Consider the following 19,980-nt stretch of genomic DNA (forward strand, 5'->3'; position numbering starts at 1 on the left):
GCTCTGAACACATCTAAGTATGCTTTACTTCTGACTCATGTGGCTCCCATAAGCTAGGATGCTGGTACTTTCTTGACTCTTCCATTGCTTATCTATTGAACTCCTGTTCAGGCTTCAAGACCCAACTCAAAGGCCACTTCCCCCATGAAGTATTCCCCATTACCTCCAATCAGAACCACTAGCTCCTTTGTGCTTCCCAAACACCTTGTCTAAGCTTCAATTCAGTAGATATTCCACCTTTCTAGTAGATTGGTCAGTTCTTTTAATATCTGTCTTCCCCACTGGCTCATTATCTTCTCCAGGGCAGAGATGCTTCTGATGATCTGCCTCCCCGCAGTGGGGGAGCTCAGTGCTTTGTACATCAGAGTTATTCTACATGTTTGTTGTGTATTCAGTATACAATGAAGCCCTTAAAGCATCCTATACCTGCTGAGTTAGGGATCAGCAGTGTTAGCAGGGACAGAAGCACAGACAGCAGAGTCTGTAGGGAGAAAAACCAGGCGATTTGCTTCTGTGACTCTTTGTCAATAGACACTTCTAAAGCTGGGGCAAGCCCTGCCTGGCTTAGAGACATGTGAGCATCCTAAGGCCCAAGGAAGCATGTGGAGAGGGCATTGAAATGGGGGTCTAGACACCTGGAGCTTGGTCCTACCTGCCACCAACTACCAACTAGTTGGTGGACTTGAGAGAGTATCACATGACCTCTCTGTGCCTCGGTTTCCTTTTCTTCAGAATGAAAGGGCTGACTATCTCAAAAAGTCCTTTCCTTCTGACATCCTGGGATGTCAGTGATAGATATGGCCCTGTGATTGGCAATGCTCATCCAACAATGGCCCAGAGTGTGGTCTGAGAGATGACAGGCCCAGAGCCTTCTCTGTCCATTGTTTTCCAGCACCCCATGTCCTTCGACAGTTTGGCTGGAGGATGGGGGCAGGGAGCAGAGTAGGGGAGTAAAATGCTGACCCTGAGTCAGACAAGCTTAGGTTCAAATCCTGCCCCTATTAATTACTAGTTGTACTGGAGCTTCACATTGACATTGTGGGTCATCTTGTCTAGACCAGACCATAAGATCCTGCAGAGCAGGGATAAGGCCTTACTTGTCTTGGAATAGGGTCCTTGATTTGCTGGAGTATCCAGAACCATCTCAATATCCAGCAACGAGAAGGCCTGAAAAAGGGGGCCTGGAAGTGCCCAGCAGCTACAGCACGGACAAGGAAGTGGTTGGTCAAGAGCAGCACAGGGATTGTGACCTCTGATGGCCAACGGCTGGTTGATCGGATTCCGGGTGCTCTGGGTAACAATGGAGGTGTTTCTTGGTGTATCCCTAAGGGAAAGACACGGAGGATTAGTCTGGATTTACAAAGCATAACCAGTCCCAGTGCAGCCGGCTTGCATTTGTCAAGAGACACTATTTGTTTAACATCTCAAGCCCAAACCAAACACAAAAGGCAGCTGTTCACAAAGGAGAGGCTCTGGGAGCCGTTGGGGAGAGAGAGTCGTGCTAAAGGGTGGACACCCGGCTCTGTTCATCCTGCCCCAGGTGAGCTGGGTGAGCACCTCCAGATACAGACTTAGGTGTCCTTTTAGTGAGACCAGTGAGAACTCAACTGGTCTTCATGGAGTTGCTGTGGGGGGTTAGGCTGGCTTCATTGTCAGCAGAAAGCCTGCTGCTAAGTCTGCATCCTCCACATCTCATCTGACAAATCCTTGCCCTTAGAGAGGGTTTCCTTAGTGGCCTCCATTTCTGGTTCTGAATATCATGCTGAGATGCGCATCTTCGTGTGTGTGTCCTTGAGGACCTGCCGTGAATTTTCACAGAGGCATATACTCAGAAGTGTCCCTCATCACTGCCGGGTTGTCCACAGTCCTGCTGTCTTGGTTTTGTCTCTCCCTGGCAATGCACAGGATTGCCTACGTGGCCCTCCCTGACTCGTGTGATTCACTTTTCTGTTTTTCCATTTGTATGCCTCCTGATTTTCTGCTTATTTCCCCCTTCTCTCCCTTTCCCTTTAACCTTGCCCCCCTCCCACATTTGGGGCAGGGGCTGTGAGCAGAACCCCCATTACTGGGGTCTCAAGCAGGCCAGCAGGTGATGAGAGACATCTGGGAGAAAACCAGCCGCTGTTCTCCAGCCTCTGGCATATGTGCATGTGTACCCCCGCATGTGTGTGTGTGTGTCTCTGCATCTCTCTGTGTGTGTATCCATGTGTCCCTGTGTCTCTGTGTATGTCCATCTATCCATGTGTGTGGTGAGAAGAGGCTGTGAGTCTAAGACTTTTAGCTGTGGTCCTGCTCTTCCCCTTCCATCTCCTGGCCCTTCTTTTCCACGTACTCACGTTCTCCTCTGTGTTTGGCCAAGGCTCCAGAATAGTTCAAGCTAGAGGAAACCCTAGACCACACAGTCCGATGAGGAAGTGGGCCTGGTGCAGGGAGCAAGCACCTCCAGGCCTCACAGATTGTTGGGCCGGAGCTGGGACTCGAGCTTGGCTCTCCTGACTTCTGAGCCTTTAGCTGCAAGAGAAGTTCCCTAAACTTGCTTCCTTCCCATAGCAAGAATTAAGTCCTTTAAGCCTGTCCTCTACAGAGACACTGGAGCAGCCATGGCCTGTGTTTCCCGAAAAACACAATGGTGCTAAGGAAAAAAAGTGAGTCTGGAGATCTAGTCAACATCCTCACAAATCTTGAAATCCTTCTTTGCAGGTTTATAGCTTCTGAGAAACAAGCAGAGGCAGCCTGTTCTCAGGACCAAACGCAATAATTATAATAGCACTTGCAATGATTAATCAGCCAGTGAGTATTGAGTGGCGCCTGTGAGCTCACACAGCAGTGTGTGTGCGCATGTGTGTGTCCAGGTGGGGGAGAGGGCAAGAGAGGTGACTTTACTTCCAATGGGCAAGTTTTAGGTATCTTTCCATCCTTGGAGGGGCTGGGTCACTACCACGGTACTGCTTGGGTAGTGTCCTGTTCTGGCTAGGGCTGCAATTCTTTCTGCTGGGGGAGGAGTCCTAACCCCTGAGGTCCCAGTTGCTGGGCTCCTGACCAGGAATTGACAAACAGAAGCAGGTTTCAAGCCCATCAATGATTACTGAGATTAATGAGGGGCCTCATGAGCATGATGTATCCAGCACAACCAGAGGAACTTGGGATGTTCAGCTTGGAGAAAAGATGCAGGGGGCATGAGCTGCCACATGGAGGAAGGATTAGTTTTGCTCCGGGTGGCCTAGGAGAGGCCAGTAATCTGTGGGGAGATACTATGGTGGAAGAGCTTTCAGCTCAAAATAGGTAGAACTTTCTTTACAGCTCTGAAGAAGCAATGGGCTGCTCATAAGGTAATGAGTTCCTGGTCAATGAGGGTATGAAAGCACAGCTTGAAGGGTCCTTTGGGTTAATGCTGTTTGAGAAGGATCCAAGGGGCTAGTACAGTGCCTGCCACATAGCAGGTCTGTAAGAAATGCCTTTGACTTGGTTGCTGAATGTACTGAGTTTGGGGCTGGACTAGACACCTTTTGAAATTCAGTTGGACTCAGTTCAACATATAAGGAGCAATCCCTCTGTGACAGGCTCTTTGTCCCTCCAACCTTGAAATGCTGCAGTTCCCTGGCCCCAAGGAAGGCTGCACCTGGAGTCCTTGCTAACCTCCGCAGCTCTGCTTTCTCCCAGCCACCCCAACCCAACCTAAGCCCCACAGACTTATACCCCATATCTGCCTGCAGAGACTCCAACACTCACAGGTTGGAATAAGGGCCTAGAAGCCTTAGGACTCCAGCAAGGGAAATGGGCCTTTGGCAGGCTAATTACTGGGAGCTGATTCTATTAAGCAGATAGCTCGCTCTAGGCAAAGCAATTACATCTAATCAGCCCCTTGCAGCAGTCCAAAGGGACAGCCATTTGAGCCAGACACATGCGTGAGCATCAAAGCAGCCTGAGGCTCAGGCCTTGGCCACTGGTCTGAGGCCAGGGGCTGCTCAGAAAGTGGTCCCCTGGCCCTTTCTCCAGGCTGCCAGATCTCAGGCCACAGTGGGGTTGCAGCACCGTGAAGATGGCCCAGTATGGGGACGCAAAGACCTAGATGAAGACTTCATTTGGCCATGAAGCTACCGAATTTCGGTGGGGAGAATACTTCTCTGGCCTGAGCCTCAGTTTCCTTGTCTGTCAAGTGAGTAGGATAAACTAGAGAGGATTCATTCTGAGTTTAGCATGGTAGACCCTCTCAATATTGTATTGTATACTTAAAAATTACCTAAGAGGGAAGATATCATGTTAAGTGTTCTTATAAAAAAGAATCATAATTGTAATAACAATAAGTAAAAGGAGCAGAAGGAAATTTTTGGAGGTGATGGAGGTGTTTATGGCATAGATTGTAGTGATGGCTTCACATATGTGTACTTATCTCTGAACTTGTCAAGTTGTATACATTAAATATATATAGCTTTCTGGATGTTAACTATCTCTCAATAGAGCAATTGAAAGAAAACAAAACAAAACAGAAATGCGGTCCATCCAGTCCTTGTGGTTTGGACTCTAGTCCAGAATGGAAATATATGCTGTAGGGCCTGATTACTCCGACTATATTTTTAAAAATAACGAAATAATGTATTTTTTAAAATGACGGATGCCCTCTTGATATTCTTTTCTCCTCTAGAAATTTAATGAAATGTGTGTTTCCAAAAAACCAGCCATGATTTTTGATTTTTTTTTTTTTTGACCACGATTTAATGGCTTCTTAGTCCCAGATCGTTGGAGGAAGTTGGGTCATGCTAGAGAGAGAGAATATGGGAGAGGAGTTCCCTGGAGATGAGGGAGATGAGCAAGATGGAGACAGGGGAGACCCAGTGCCATGGCAGTGCCCCTTCTATGAGTGCTGGCTCCTTTCCCAGAGGAAGAACCCTGTGAAAGATTTCTGGACACTGCAGGATGCAGAGGAGAGATTTTAAACATAGTCTCTTCCAGCAGTGGAATTCTGGGATTCTGGGTTGGAACCAAGCTACTGGTGTGACCCAAACACATCAGAGGAGCAGCCTCATGCAGGGAACTACAGGCGAGAGACCGCTGCAGTGACCAGCTGTGGGAGCTGGGCCAGCTGTGGCCCCTCTGTGAGCCTCAGCTTCCTCCATAAACCATGGGAAAATGAGGAGAGTAGTCTCCACATAGCCTCCCTCACATAGTGGTGGGGACTCCAAGTGAGGTGATGAATGTGAAACTAAGAGTAAATGAATTCAATTAAAAGGTGAGAATGTAAACTAAGTAGCTTCTTCTGCACAGCAAAGGAAACCGCTCACAAAATGAAAGGCAGCCTATGGAATGGGAGGAAATATGTACAAATCGTATATCTGATAAGGGGTTCGTATTGAAAATATGTAAAAAACTCCAACAATGCAATAGAAAGAAACCAAAGATCCAATTAAAAAATGGGCAGGTTTCTGAATAGACATTTTCCCAAAGAAGACATAAATGGCCGCCAGGTACATGAAAAGATGCTCAACTTCACTCATCAACTGGGAAATGAGCTCAAAACCACAATGAGATCACGCATCACACATGTTGGAAGGGTTATTATCAAAAAGACAAGCGATAACAAGGGTTGGTGAGAATAAGGAGAAAAGAGAAATCGTCATGCCCTGGTGGTGGGAATGTAAATTGTGGCATCCATATGGAGATTCCCCAAAAACCTTAAAAAACAGAACTACCATATGATCCAGCAATTCCACTTCTGGGTATTTTTCTGAAGGAAGCAAAATCACTACCTCGACAAGATATCTGCACCCCGATGTTCATTGCAGCATTATTTACAATAACCAAGACATGGAAACAACCTAAGTGTCCATTGATGGATAAATGGATAAAGAAAAAAATATATGTATAACGGAATATTATTCAGACATAAAAAAGAAAGAAATCCTGCCATTGGCTACAGTAAGGATAGAACTTGAGGGCATTATGCTAAGTGAAATGAGTCAGAGAAAAACAAATACTATGATCTCACCTATTGGTGAAATCTGAAAAAAAACCAAACAAACAAACAAAAAAAACCCACTGAACTAGATATAAAGAACAGATTGATGGCTGCCAGAGGTGATGTGTGGGTGAAATGTGTGAGAGTGGTCAAAAGGTACCAACTTCCAATCATCAGGTAAATAAGTCCCAGGTGTACCATGCAACATGGTAACTACAGTTGACAATGCTGAATTGTATATTTGAATGCTGCCAGAAAGGTAGATCTTCAAAGTTCTCATAACAGGAAAAAAATTTTGTAACTATATGTGGGGGTGGAGGTCAACTAAACTTATTGTGGTCGTCATTTCAAAATATATACATATGTTAAATCATTATGTTGTACACCTAAACTAATACGATTTTATATGTCAATTATATCTCAATAAAAAAGAGAAAAAAATATGAGAACGTTATTATGAACAGCTGGGACCCAGCTCTCCCTCTCCAGCCCTTCTCTCTGTTTTGATTTTCATGATTGTAGCTTTGAGAGCAGGGTGGCCTTGCTAGAGCAGGCTGTGAGGGCCACCTGACATCCAGTTTTCCCTGGCCTTGGTGATCTCAGATGGTGGGTGCCTATGTCATTAGACCGAAGCCTTTGTCTGTCCTCAAAGAGGAGCCCTGGTGCTGATGGGCAACCAGTGACCTTGCTTGACCATGCACAGCGTTTGGGCATTTGGTGGGGGGAGGAGAAACAACCTTGGTTCAGAAGCTGGGGTTGAAGAGAGCTGATTGCTCTGGATTAGGCTGGCAGGGAAGAGGGCGGGGGTAGGAGATGGAGGGGGGTTAGGAGCATCAAGAAAGCTTGGATCGCCCCACTCCTCGGCACCCCACACAAATCATTTTCCAGGAGAGAGGCCAAAAGGAAGAAGCTACTTTCTTCCCCATGTTATTCCAGGAGTGGTGGGAGGGAAGGCTGGACCCAGAGCCTGTTGGAAAGCCTGGAGTGCCAGCCTGAGAATCTGTACTGCTAGGTGGAGGCAGTGGAGGGACACGGAAAGTGGGAGCAGAGCTATCCCACCATGAGGTCATATCCGTCTGAGCCAAGTCTGCATTCCTCGGTGTGGCCCCCATAGTCTGCCTCTCTTGCCTCATCCCCTTTGCTTCACTTGGGGCTCTCGTCTCCCACCACCCTGTATTATTCACAATTCCTCCAAATGGTCCTGGCTCTTTCTTGCCTTTCTGCCAGAAATGCACATTTTCCCAGACCCTTTAGTGCTCCCCAAAGCCCTTGGAATGGCAGCATTCTCATTTCACAGATGAGGAAACTGAGGCTCATAGGGAAGCAATTTGTCTAAACTCCTATAGGCAAATGGAGGACAGATACAGCATTCAAACCCTGATCAGTTTGACTCCAGAGACTATGCTTTCACTTTTCTGCTATATTCCTTCTCTAGAAAATGGTTGAGGGCAGAGCTAGGCAACCGTAGGGGAAAAGAACAGAAGGTGTTATCAACACAGGGCCTGGCACATTGTTAGCGCTTAAAAATACTAGCTGTGTGAATGAATGGGCAGTTCTGAGAGGACGGTCATAGACATATTAGGACCCAGGAGGGACAGATGCTTGACTCCAACTAAGATACAGAGCAGAACTGTGGGGGACGCCAGGTGACTCCAGCTTGCAAAGGGGCTGGCGGGGAGACAGAGCTATCATGAACAAGCTGGACTTGGTCACAAACCAAGGTGGAGGTGAGGGAGGATACCAAGCTGCCCATGGCCCAACCCTAGCATCTAGCCCAGGTAGAAACTCAAAGCGTCTCTAAGCTGTGCACAAACTGAAGGATGCCTTCAAAGCTTTGAGCTGGATGCCTAGGAGAAGGGCAGTGTCTCCAGTGCACCATGTGATATGGAGGGGAACGGACCATTCACCCACCTGGTGGAGGGTTGGACTTAGGGCTGGGTCATCCTGGGGAAGCACAGGTGAGTACTTGGTCTCTGCACTGTGAAGATCTCAGATGGCCCAGAGATAACGCAGTCCAGTGATCCGTGGAATCCATAGCACCTCGGAGATGGGGATCAGCTGGGAGGCGGCACTCGGGCGGAAGGGCACAGAGCCGGCAGGGAGATGGAAAAAATGATGTCGTTAAGGAACAATGTGGCCGAAGGAATGAGCTGTAACTTGTTGGATCCAAAAGGACAAATGGGAACGCGGCTGCCAGAGGCCCAGGGGTGTCTGATGATGGCCTGACACTGCCCTGGGGGAGGGACTGAGCCGGTCTGGAGGCCAAAAGAGAATTACCCTATGGGCTCCATGGACCTTTTCTGTCCCCTAATACCTTGCCAAGCAAACCTTCTGGTCTATTAATAAAGGCTTGATGAATTGAGTCAGGACAGACCTCCTGGCCGGAGCACTCTGCCCCATTTCAACAGAATAGATCTGAGGAGGCCGCTGTGAGGCAGAGGAAAAAGCACAGGGTTGGCATCCTGCGTGGGTCTTAGCCCCGTCCAGCTGTGAACTTACCTTTTTAAGATGGGTTTCAAGGATTCGGTGAGATACAGGATCACCAGTCTTGAAGTCAGGACTGGCATGTCGAAAGTATTTCCTTCCCCTCCCTCTGCTTCCTCTTTCCCGGATAAGAGCTGGGGAGAACCAATCCTGAAGCATAGCCCAGGGAGGTAGCCAGCCTTGGGGCTTTGGGGATTTGGCTGAGGAAAGGGGTTTTGCAGGGTCTGACTGGGCCATGGGGGCGAGGGCATGGAAAGACTGAGCCGGTTAGAGGCAGGCAGACACTCAGCAGAGACTCAGTGGGAATTTAGAATCTTGAAACAAGTGCCAAAGGGAATTTATGTGTATATGTGTATGTGGGGTGGTGGGTGCAGGGAAGTCATCTGGTCTAAACTGCCATTTAAGAGGTGAGGAGACAGGCCCAGAGAGAGGAAAGGTCAAGGGCATGCAAAATGGTGATGGCACTTGGTCTTGATAGAGTTGGAATCCCATTGCTGAGTTTCCTAATAAGAAAAATCTCTACCTAGCATAGAGATTTATGGTGCTCCAGGCAGTGGCCAGGTCACCAGACTTGAGCAGAGGTAGTTGTGTTGACCTTTGGAATCTGGAGAAACTGGAACCTGCCTTCTCATTGTAGTCAAAGTTGTTGAGAATCCAATTAGCCCTGAGTGGGGCTCCAGCTCACCTCCTGCTGCCCTGTGGGACCCAGCATTCTTCAGAAGAGGGTCTTCTCATAGAAATTTGAGACCAGGGAGCTTTGGGTCTTGTGGGCTGGGACTCTGAAAGGTGGCTGACTTCCAAGGGCTTGACTGGAAGGATACGAATGGCCACACTAAGGCCATACCACCCACCAGGGGTGACCCCTGAAGTAGCTTTCCAATTTGCCCCCAAACTCAGTTTTAAGAGCACATATCCAGTGCATGTATGGTCCCATTGTTATCTCCATTTTTCCAAGGAGGAAGAACGGCTCCATGGTCTACCCAGACAGTAAATGGTGGAGGTAGGATCCTGGGTTATTCCCCACAACACACTACAGTCTATGCCTCTTCCTCCTCTCTCTACACACACTTCCAGGACCTTCCTTGGGGCTTGTGTTCTTTTTCAGCTGCCAGGCCAAGTCCCCTAAATTCCTTTAACTGTGAGTATCACTTCTCAGCTCCTGTATCTGAGCCTGTTTGCCTTCCGGCTGGGCCAACTTCCTCCCCAAGAATTGAAAGAGGGATGTAGAAAGGGAAGGCTCCATGCCTCTGTAAACAGAGGGAAACTGAGGCACAGAACTGGCTTGCACCAAAGCCAGGATCTAACGTCCCTGTCCCCAGGTCCAGCAAGAGAGGCCTAGAGCTGTAGGAAGGACAGCAGGCAGAGAAACACTGTTCTGTTTTCTTAAGCTCCCAGCTGGGACTGAGAACACCAAATCCTCTTTGAAAAAAACAGAAAGGGGATTTAGAAAAAATCAAGATATTAACCTTCTGAAACTGGACACCCCCATATAGAGATTAACTTCTTTCTTAAGCATTTTTTTTCCATTTCTATAAACATCTTAATTCATGCCGACATCATGGGCAGCTTGGATTATGGATGGATGGAGAGAAGGATGGCCTTGTTTTGGCCACACATGCATGTGTGCACGCTCACACACACCTGGAACAGGAGAAAGAACACTGGAAGAGGAGCCAAAGACTGGAGCTTTATTTCCACCCAATGCTGCCACCCAACGCTGAACCTCCGTTTCCCCAGCTGTAAAGAGGGTGGTTGGACCAGCCAGTTCTCTAAGATTCCTTCCCAGCCCAGTCTCTGGAGCTGTTTGCTTGGGTGCTGCAAGTTGGTCCCCTCTGCTTATTTCCCTCTCCTTTCCCAACCCTCAATTCTCAAGGGCCCTGCCTGTGTCTTCCAGAGCTTCTCTGACAGCCTTCAGGCCTGGACAGCAAGTACTGGGCGGGAGGGGACAGGCAGGCATGCACTCTGGATCTGTGTGGGGCCAGGACTGCTTTTATGGTTCTTTCAGCTCTGCTGCGAATGCCGAGTTACATGGGAAAGCACCCAGCATGAGGTAGGTGCTTCCCACAGCCCATTTCCCCCCTTCTGCTACCTCTTTTTATTTTATCTGGATGCCCAGACTCACCTTGGGCCAAGTTCCCTTCATCTGCCTCACCTACTGAAGAAGGCGCATCATTTTTTCTAGTTTCAGGTTCTCTTCAGCCTGTATCATGTGGATCTAGTCTGAACCCCCCACCCTGCAGTAGTTCCCAGTGCTTTCAGGAGGAAGACTGGACCTAACTGTGGCTGGAGGGTTCCTGTGGATCTGCTTCCCCCTATCTCTCCAGCCTGGCTTCGAGGTCCACCTGCCCTGGCCCTCTGGGCTTTGGGAGCCTTCTTTTAGATCCCCAAACCTACCATGTTCCTTTCGTCTCTGGTCCCATGTGAACTCTACCTCTACCCAGGCTTCCCCTGTCTCTACCTGGCACACACCTGCTCCTCTGATGGTCACTTTCCCAGGGAAGTCCTCCTTGCCTTCAGAGAGGTTAGGTCTCTCATGCTCTGGTCCTCTGGCTCCCCTCTTCTCCCCTATCGTGAAGCACCATCCCAACAAGAAGACCAGTGGGCCTTCCAGCATTCAATGTCTGCCTCTCCCACTGGACCATAAGCTCCAGGAGGGCTGGGACAGGCCGGTGTGTCTGTTTCATTCAACACCGTCTTCCTAGCACCTGCACAATGTCTGGTGCTCAATATGTACTTTCGAGTACACGAATGAGTGGCATCTAAAATTGCTCACTTTAAACACACCTGAAACCAGGCTCCACATCCTCCATGAAATCGGGGCATAGAATTCCCTAGAATAGCTTCACTATTCTCTGGGTAGATAGCTGGCAGTCCCTAAAGCTTCCTCCTTTTCCCTCAAGCTTCTTTTTAAACTTCTCTCTGACCTACCAACATCATCAGCCCGAGCGAGCAACAGACTTCACATTCACATTTCAGTTCTTTCCACCTTCTGACAAGCCCAGTCATTTTCACACCTGGATTATGTTCTGCTCTTGAAGCCGCAGCCAGCAGTGGTTATTCTGGGCACTGGGGGGAAGGGCAGCTGTGGGCTAGCCCCAACTCAGTGAGGACCAGGAGAAAGGGGCTGAGTGCCCCCAGTGGCATTGGGTAGAGGTGGGCCATGGTCTGATTCTGGCTGCAGCAGACGTAATAGGAAGCCTTCTTGGTCATTTGGTCAGTATTCCTCAAGGTAGGCTCACGGAACAAAGGTTCTTTGAGATGTTCTACAAAAGAAAGAAGCTTGTGCTCAAATATATTTGGGGGAACTGCATAGCACTCGGTGTTAGTTTTGGTTTGCAAGAATCAGAAGCCAATTCTGTGAACTGAAGCTTAAAAGGGGTTTATTCTAAGGATCTTGGGTAGCTCAGAGAATCTTCTGTAGGGCCAAAAAACCAAGGTCAGAGGTAAAACAGTCATGAACAATGCCCAAAAGCATGATGTAGGACTGGCCCCAGGAAGACCCCACAGCTGCCACCACGGGCACAGACACTCTAGCTTGTGCCACCAGCTCTACCAACACTGAGTGCTGCCTCTAGAACGGCCATCAGTGAAGCCTCTGGAAATAGTTGGTAGCCACCACCACGGCTGCCATCATCCTTTCCAGAAGAGGTTCTGTATCTTTCCTGCTGCTTGGCATCACAAGTCTGGGGTTCAAAGCCTGGAGAGATGCATCCCGGTGGTGGAGTTAGGTGACTGTTGCCTCACAGCAGAGGAAATCCTCACACACAGGAACGGAGAGCAGATCCTGAGTGCTCCTGAAGTATCACAACTGTTCTCTTCACTGTGGACACTGGAGACTTCCCTTGGGATTTTGCAATGCTTCAGGCCAGAGTTTCTCAATCTTGGCACTGTTGACATTTTGGGCCAGTTGATTCTGTGTCGTGGGTCTGTCCTGTGCGCTGCAGGATATTTCACAGCATCCGGGACTCTGCGCATCGGATGCCAATAGCACTCCTCCAGTTGTGACAACTAAAAATGTCTGAATACATTGCCAAATGTCCCCTGGGGGATGGCTTTGCCTTTGGCTGAGAACCACTGCTTCAGGAGATCCGTGGGAAATACGTTTGAGGAACCATGATTGATTTAACCTTATTGACCATGGAAAAATTTTTTTCCCTAGCACCCTTTGATTTTATTTCACAGAACTTACTCTGAGAAATGCTGGGTTAGTCACTGGGGACCTCATTCTAGATATTTCATGGAGGTTGAGGTTGCACAGACCAAATGGCCTAATGTGCAAAAAGGTCTCCCTATCTCCACTGCCCTGAACAAGGCTGGGGGCTCCAGGGTTCCTGCTTTGTGAAGATCCCCATCTGGGGTGCTAGTTATGACTGGGGAACATTCCCAGGGTCTGAGAGAGGAACCTGCAGAATGTAGTTCAACTTGTAAGTCAGTCTTTTCCCCTTGGCTGCGAACCTGACCTGTAGGCACAGGTATTGCTCTATGTCCCAGGGACCCTGCCTTAGGGACAAATGTCCTGCCTTTGCCAGCCTACTTACAGCCCCCTGCATAGTCTGACAAAGATCCCACAAGATTTGAGCACCAGAACATGGGCCCAGACTTTCTATCTATCTCACACATGTTTACCAGGCTAAGGCCCTTATTACTGTCCCCCAAATGCCCTGAACACAGGGTCAAGTTCATCCCAATCCAGAAAACATCCCCACCACTGCGATGTGGGATGAGGGGGTTGTAGACTTCTGAAGAGTGCAGACACTACCCACTGCCCTTGCCTTTGAGAGGAGCTATTGGAACTGTTGCTAGGCCAGGAACAGGAGCGAGGGCGGGCGTGTGTCCTTGGCGACTCGGCTGTCCATTTTGGGTCTTTCTCCCGTGATCTGGCAGTTTCCCCATATGGCTGGCTCAGTTCCTGCTTGCAGCCTCATCTTTGGAACTCCCTCATGTGGCTTATGGTGTCTCTCAGTGACCTTGGCTCTTAACCTTGGGAAACTGGCACAGTGGAAATATAACAGTGTCAGGGACAGGCAGACAGACCTGTGTTTGATTGTGGTTGAGCCACTCACTTGTGGAATGGACTCGGGCATGCTACCTTTCTCTCTGAACTTCAATGGCACTGTGTAGATTTTTTAAAAAGCATTTTTCTGGCTCCTACATTCTAGCATTCTGTATTTTAATATTAACAGGTGGCTCCTGGGAAGCAGAAGGTGGGACTCCCCAAAGCCTCCATGGGAACTTAGGAACCAGTATTCTGGACCCCAGGGTGCAATGTCATGGGGTAGGGGAGACAACTGGGGAAAAAAAAAAGCTAAAAAATGCCTTGGATCCTAACCAGCCAGAGGATGCGCGAATGGAAAATTCCTGTTGTGTGTCAGAGGCCCACCTGGCCCGGGTGACAGCCAGCCGAGCCAGACATGCAGGCCCTGCTGCATGTTTAGACAGCACTTTCCTGCCCTGGCCGGAGTCCGCCTTGGCCCATACCAATGCCCATCCTGGGAAAGTGGATAGAGATGTGGGGTCCTCACACAGGCTTAAGAGAGCGTCCTGTTTCAGGAGTGGGAGGGTGAGCTGCAGGAGAGAGAGGAGAGCTGCTCAGAACGCATCTCTGGGACTGGGGAGTAGCTGCATCACTGCTCTGGGTCTTGGGGTCCTCGTGTGTCATATGTGGGTGGACAGAGAGGTCTAGCGAGTCCTCCTCACTAGCCTTAACATTTCGGGTGGAAGCCTACATTCTCAAGGATTCCACATCTGCCTTGGGAGAGGCCAAGGCCCTTTTCATGAGTAGGCCCTGGGGCAACTCTCAGAAGCTGCCCTCAGAGACTTAGGCTCACCTTCTGAAGAAAGTCGACTGTAGCTGTAGGACAATGACTTTGCCAGCTCTCTGCACCCACTGAATTTTATGAGGGTGATGGCTGGGAGGCAGGCTTGGGTGAGCACGTTGAAATGGACTCCCTCCACTCCAAGCCTGGGGCAGAGGGGGTGGGGGTGACAGACCTGGGAGAGGCAAAGAGGAGCCCTGAGCAGCAGGAGGTAATGTTTGTTTAACACCAAGCAGGGGAAAGTCCCTGAATCTAGAATGCTCTAGGGCCCAAGCCTCATGCTCCAATGTGGGCTGAGAATGTGATTGGGCTTCACCATGGCCAGGATGGAGTGGCCCTCAGACTTTGCCCAGATCCCACACTCACAGCCTCAGCTATCCCGGGGCTCTGGGGGCAGGCGGGCAGGCCGGATGGGGGCTGAGGGTATTCAGAGCCCTCATTAGGGTTGAACATGTTGGCCAAGGCTGGTCTACAGATTCCCAACTTTGGGGATCTTGATTGCCAAATCAGCCCCGTGGGCTGGATCATTTCTGAGAGCCTGACAAAGTCTGGTCTGGGAGAATGGTCTGTCCACTAGGGTGAGGCCATGTGAAGGGTCCCATGGTTAGTGCTACCTGGCCTGTTGGACTCTCCCCTCCTGCTAATCATCCCTTCTTGGCTCAAGTTCCCACAGGGTATCTCTCAGTGCCTTTTATCTGTCCCTTTGATGCCCAGGAGATGTGACAAAGCTCGACGCCAGGCCGGCACTGCTTCTGAACTCTGGCTTCCTCAGCCTCCTCTGTCCACACCACCCCTTGGGCACATACTTAAACAAAAGCGCTGGAATTGCGCTGCACACAAGCCAGGACACGGACAACCCTGGCCCCTGTGATTCACTCTGGCTGGTTGCTGGTACCAGCCCCCTGGGGAGGGGTTTCCAGTCCTTGTCATGGCAGAGCCTTCCTCCAGCCTCTGAGGCTGGAGCTCTTCCTCTGAGCTCCCTGTCACTCAGAGAGAGGTGTCCCTTCCTCAGACCCACACCAGCCTCTCGGCGCCAGGCTGCGCCTGCCCTCTATAAGGCCCCAGCTGGTGGCGCTACCAGTGAGTGACCTACAAGGCTGTTGTCTCTCCTGAGGTCACTTCCAGGAGCCACTCCGCTCAGGAAATCCCTCCTCGGTGTTTCTGGTTTTCTCAGTTTCCAGTCCATGCCTCCCCTCCTCTGCTTCCATACATGCTCCGCAGGGATTCAGGTCACTCAGAAATATCTTTTGCTTTTTCTGAGGCCTACAATCAACATCACAACGTGCATCTCTGAACTCCAGGGAGGCTCAGTACTGTATAGATGGAAGTGTGTATGCCTGTGTCCATAGGTGCGTGTGAATTTGCATGATTTGAGGACAGCCTTGGTTCCTGGAGATCACAACATATCCCACTTACCAAGGTCCTCAAAGACCTGCCCCCTCCTTCTGAGTCAGGTGGGCAGGATGAGTGCAGGTTCTGAGGGGTTGCTGGACTCCCTTCTGGTCATGCCACAGAGTAGGGCATGGTTTCAAGGAGTCCCGAGCCCTGCCACAGGGCTCTTTCCACAACATGCTACTTGGGTGTCAAGGGAGGGAGGTTTGAGCCCAGAAATCCTTATTGGGGGTGATGGTGCAAAGTGGCTCAATCCAGGGGATGGGATTTGAGCTCCGTGGGGTGTGGGACTGCGTTTGGAAATAATCATTAGAGGATTCACTCACTTTTCCAGAGTACTCATTTGGTCCTGCAGGTCAGGATGCATCCTGATTTATGGGGCCCAAGATTCCAGCAGCTCTGGGAAGGGTTCTGGTTTTTGCTGGGCTTGAGCTCCTGGGGAGAGATGAAAGGGAGGGGCTTGTGCTGGAATGTTAGGAGTTAGGAGGTTGAGGGGCAGAGCCTATGGAAAGCCTGAAGCAGACACCCAAGGATGCTTCCACCTGCCTTTGCTGACAAACTCCCATGCAAAAGGAGGCAGGATGTGGGCCCCAAGAGCTATGGGAAGCAATGTCTTTAGAGGAGACAGGATCCCTGGGGAGCAGTTCTTTCCTTTCATCCCATTGTGGGGTGCTGGTTTTGTTTCAAGACTGAGCTTTTCTGCCACAAAGCTCTGTCAGCCACATTCGCCAAAAGCACAGAGAAACCATGTATGTTGTTCACTCATACCCATTTAACAGATGAGGAGACTGAGACCTTAGGTTAAGAGAAACTGCATGGTGCCACTAGGTCTCACAGCTAGAAAGTGGTAGAACCAGGCTCCAAACCCACACCTTCTGATTTTAAGTTCTGACTCCTTCCCTGAGCACAGACAGCCCTCCTCAGCCTCAACAGAAAGTGTTTGTGTGGGGCAGAGGAGAGGGTGTGGAGCTTTCAGGCAACCAGGCCTGGGTTTCAATCGTATTCCCTGCTAGGATTGATTATGTGAATTTGGGCAAGTTTCTGAATCTCAGTTTTCTCCTAAATAAAGTGGACATAGTCAGTGATGCACTGGAGCTATTCTGGCTCCAAAAGCCAGCTGTGTGCATATTTCTTCCCAATTCTGCATTTCAGTAACTTAGAGGGAGATTAGCTTGCTATGGGCCGTGGTAGAGGTATTTACACCACAGAAATGGGCAAACCCGACAAGTCCTTCCTTTCTTCCATTTAACAAACATTTGCAGATTGCTAGTCTTTTGTCAGGTCCCAGCGAGGTGCTAGGGAAACAAAGATGAGGAAGATGAAGTCTTACCCTAAAGGATTTCACAGAAGAGAAAAAAGGAAACAAGCATGAGAAAGAACTAGAATCTGTCCAGGGGCCAGACAGGCTCACAGGCACAGCAGTAGTCAATTGGAAGTGGGTAAGGAGTAAGAAGGATATTTCTTTGCCAAAGAAGCCATCAGTAGACTGTTTCATGTTCTGGAAATTGCAAACATGGGCTTGGGTTTAAAAGCTTAAGCTTTGGTTTGGAGTCACACGGGCAGAGTTTGGAACCCTGGCTGTGTCGGGCACTATCTGTATCAATTTAGCCAGGTTATTTATTTATTAATTTTTAAGTAGGCTCCATGTCCCATATGGGGCTTAAACTCACCACCCTGAGACTGAGAACTACATGCTCTACTGGTTCTAGAGCCAGCCAGAGACCCCAACTTAGCCAAGTTATTAAACTTCTTTGAAACTGTCTCCTCATTTGTAAAATGAGTTGATAATTTTTACCTCACTGGGGTCATTGTGAGAATTAATTGAGATCACTTATTCAGCAAAATATCTTTTGGGTACCTACTTTGTGCCAGGCACCATTCCAGGCATAGGAAGGCACAAATGAATAGATCAGGTCCCTGCCCTTGTGGAGCTTATATTCTAGGGGAAGGGGACAGACAATAAAACATAGCATGGTGCCAAGTAGCCATAAGTGGCTGAAAATAATAAAGCAGTGTTTGGACTGGGTTTCCCAGGAGCAGTCCTTGAGATAAGCATTTGGTAGGGAAGTGCCCTCAGGGAGAGTGGCAGAGGAAGCGGGAGCAGTGCAGGACAGAGGAGCCCAGGCTAGAGCAGAGAAGTCCCACAGAGGGCAGCTCCAGCCTGATCCCAAAGAGGCTCTGGAGGGTAAGTTATGCTCAGAGGTCCCCAGCCCTGAGGCAAGAGAAAGATTCCATGAGTTAGTATGAGTTTAGGATTGTGCCCTGCATGCATGTTGGCCAACAAATGAACACCCCTTCAGCCCAGCCAGTCCCAGCCTCTGCAGCACCCAGCTTCCCCCACCACTGTGTGATTCAGTGATCCAGAACAACTTAGAGTTTCTGTGAACACTCTGCATCTTCTCATGTTGGGTGCCTCTGCCCACGTTGTTCCCTTCCTGGAATACCACTGTTCTCTCTGGAAAATTCTTAGTCATTCTTCAAGTTTCAGCTCAAATGCTGCCTCAATATCTTTGAAGACTCTCCCAGGCTATCCTGGAGGCTTCCTCCTGTGTAACTTCTGGATTGGTACCAAGCACCCTTGGAGCAATAATATTTCTTTAGACTTGCCTGTTTACAACTTTCTGTTCACTAGCCTGGGAGCTCCCTGATGAGGGTTGGATAGGTCTGGGTCTCTAGAGTGTTGGGCACACAGTAGGCCCTTAGGAAATATTTACTGAGCGAATAAATGGCTTGATCATTGAGTAGCTTGGTGCCCTTTGGCAAGTCAAAAAAATAATCTCTTTGAGCCTCAGTTTCCCCCTCAGGAATTATAGGTGCATCTAAATCTTAGTGTTTTTAGGTGATCAAATGAGATAATGAATATAAACTCTTTAATGCTATCCAGATGTTTTATTCTAAAAAGGCTGGGAAAAAAAGATCCAGTCTGGAGGTCAACAGTGGCTGTGGGGACCCAAATGTCTCCAGATATCTTGGCTCAGTCCGGAAGACATCTGGAGAGCATTCCAGTATGAGAGCTCTAAGCAGGTGCCAGGGTAGCTCTCTACCTTCTATGACACTTCCTCTGTCACCAGCCAGAGCCTGGAACTCTGGCCCTGGGAAGGAGATATAGCCCCCCTCCCCGCCATGGACTCTCATTCTATACAATGAGTCGCCAATAACCATAAATACCCAAACTAGTGGTATTGAGAACTGAAGCTTCTTCTTACAGAGGCAGGATTGAGGAAGGAAACCTTGTCAATGGGCATCTTTGCCCAGTTAATGGGCATGGGATTATTCTGTGGTCACTATTTCAGGTAAATCTTGCAGAAGGATGCTGTGACTCTGTAAACCTTGTTCCAATTCACATCTGGTCTATTCCAAGGCTGGTCCCTCTTTTTTTTTTTTTTTTTTCTTTGAGTACTTCAATTCTTTTTTTTTTTAATAATAAATTTGTTTTTTATTGGTGTTCAATTTGCCAACATACAGAATAACACCCAGTGCTCATCCCGTCAAGTGCTCCACTCAGTGCAAGGTTGGTCCCTCTTTTCCTGACTTTCCAAAAGTCTGTCTTCCCTTCCCATTCCCACTTCATTTTCCCATAGCATCTGCCAAGCTCACTCTCAGTTACCTTGGTCTTCAAGGAACTATAGCCTAATCTTTTCCTCCATTCTCATCTGGCTCCATTCTCCGGAACCTTCAGTGTTGTTTCTTCTCCAATCCCATCCTGATGATTCCTAGAATTTTGGAACGTTTTTGGTTACATCAAAGAGATAGCTTTCATGGAAGCATTCATGACTCTAGAGTCCCTTCCTTACCAATGGTATATGGCCTAAAGTTCTTCATTTTATATGTAAGATGGTTATTTATATACTTCAATATATTGTCATCAAACCACTTCTTAAATCCAGGTGGTCTGGCTTACATTCCCACCATTTTACCAAACGTCTCTCACTCTAAGATACCAATAATCTACTCTTTACCAAGTTCATTAGCCTGGTATATCCCTGTGCCTTCAAGCTCCAGGCCTGCTCCCAAGCCATTTAGACTGTGCTTAATATAAATGGGTACTGGTGAAGATCCAAATTTGTAGAGATGTAAGTTTTCCCCAAATTAATCTATAAATTCAGTGAAATACCAATAAAAGCTTAACAAGAGTTTTTAAAATGGAGCTTTACAAGCATATTTTATAAGTCACCAAGAAAAAAATACACAAGAAGAGCCAGGCATATTTTTATACAGTAACAACAATGGGAAGGAAATTGCCCTTTCACATATAAGCATTAACTGTAAAGTGGTCAATATGGAGTAATATTGGTGTAAGAACAGATAGCACAAACAATGGAACAGAGTAAAGAA

Source organism: Canis aureus, chromosome 12 (assembly GCF_053574225.1).
Source record: "Canis aureus isolate CA01 chromosome 12, VMU_Caureus_v.1.0, whole genome shotgun sequence".
NCBI classification, from domain to species: Eukaryota; Metazoa; Chordata; class Mammalia; order Carnivora; family Canidae; genus Canis; species Canis aureus.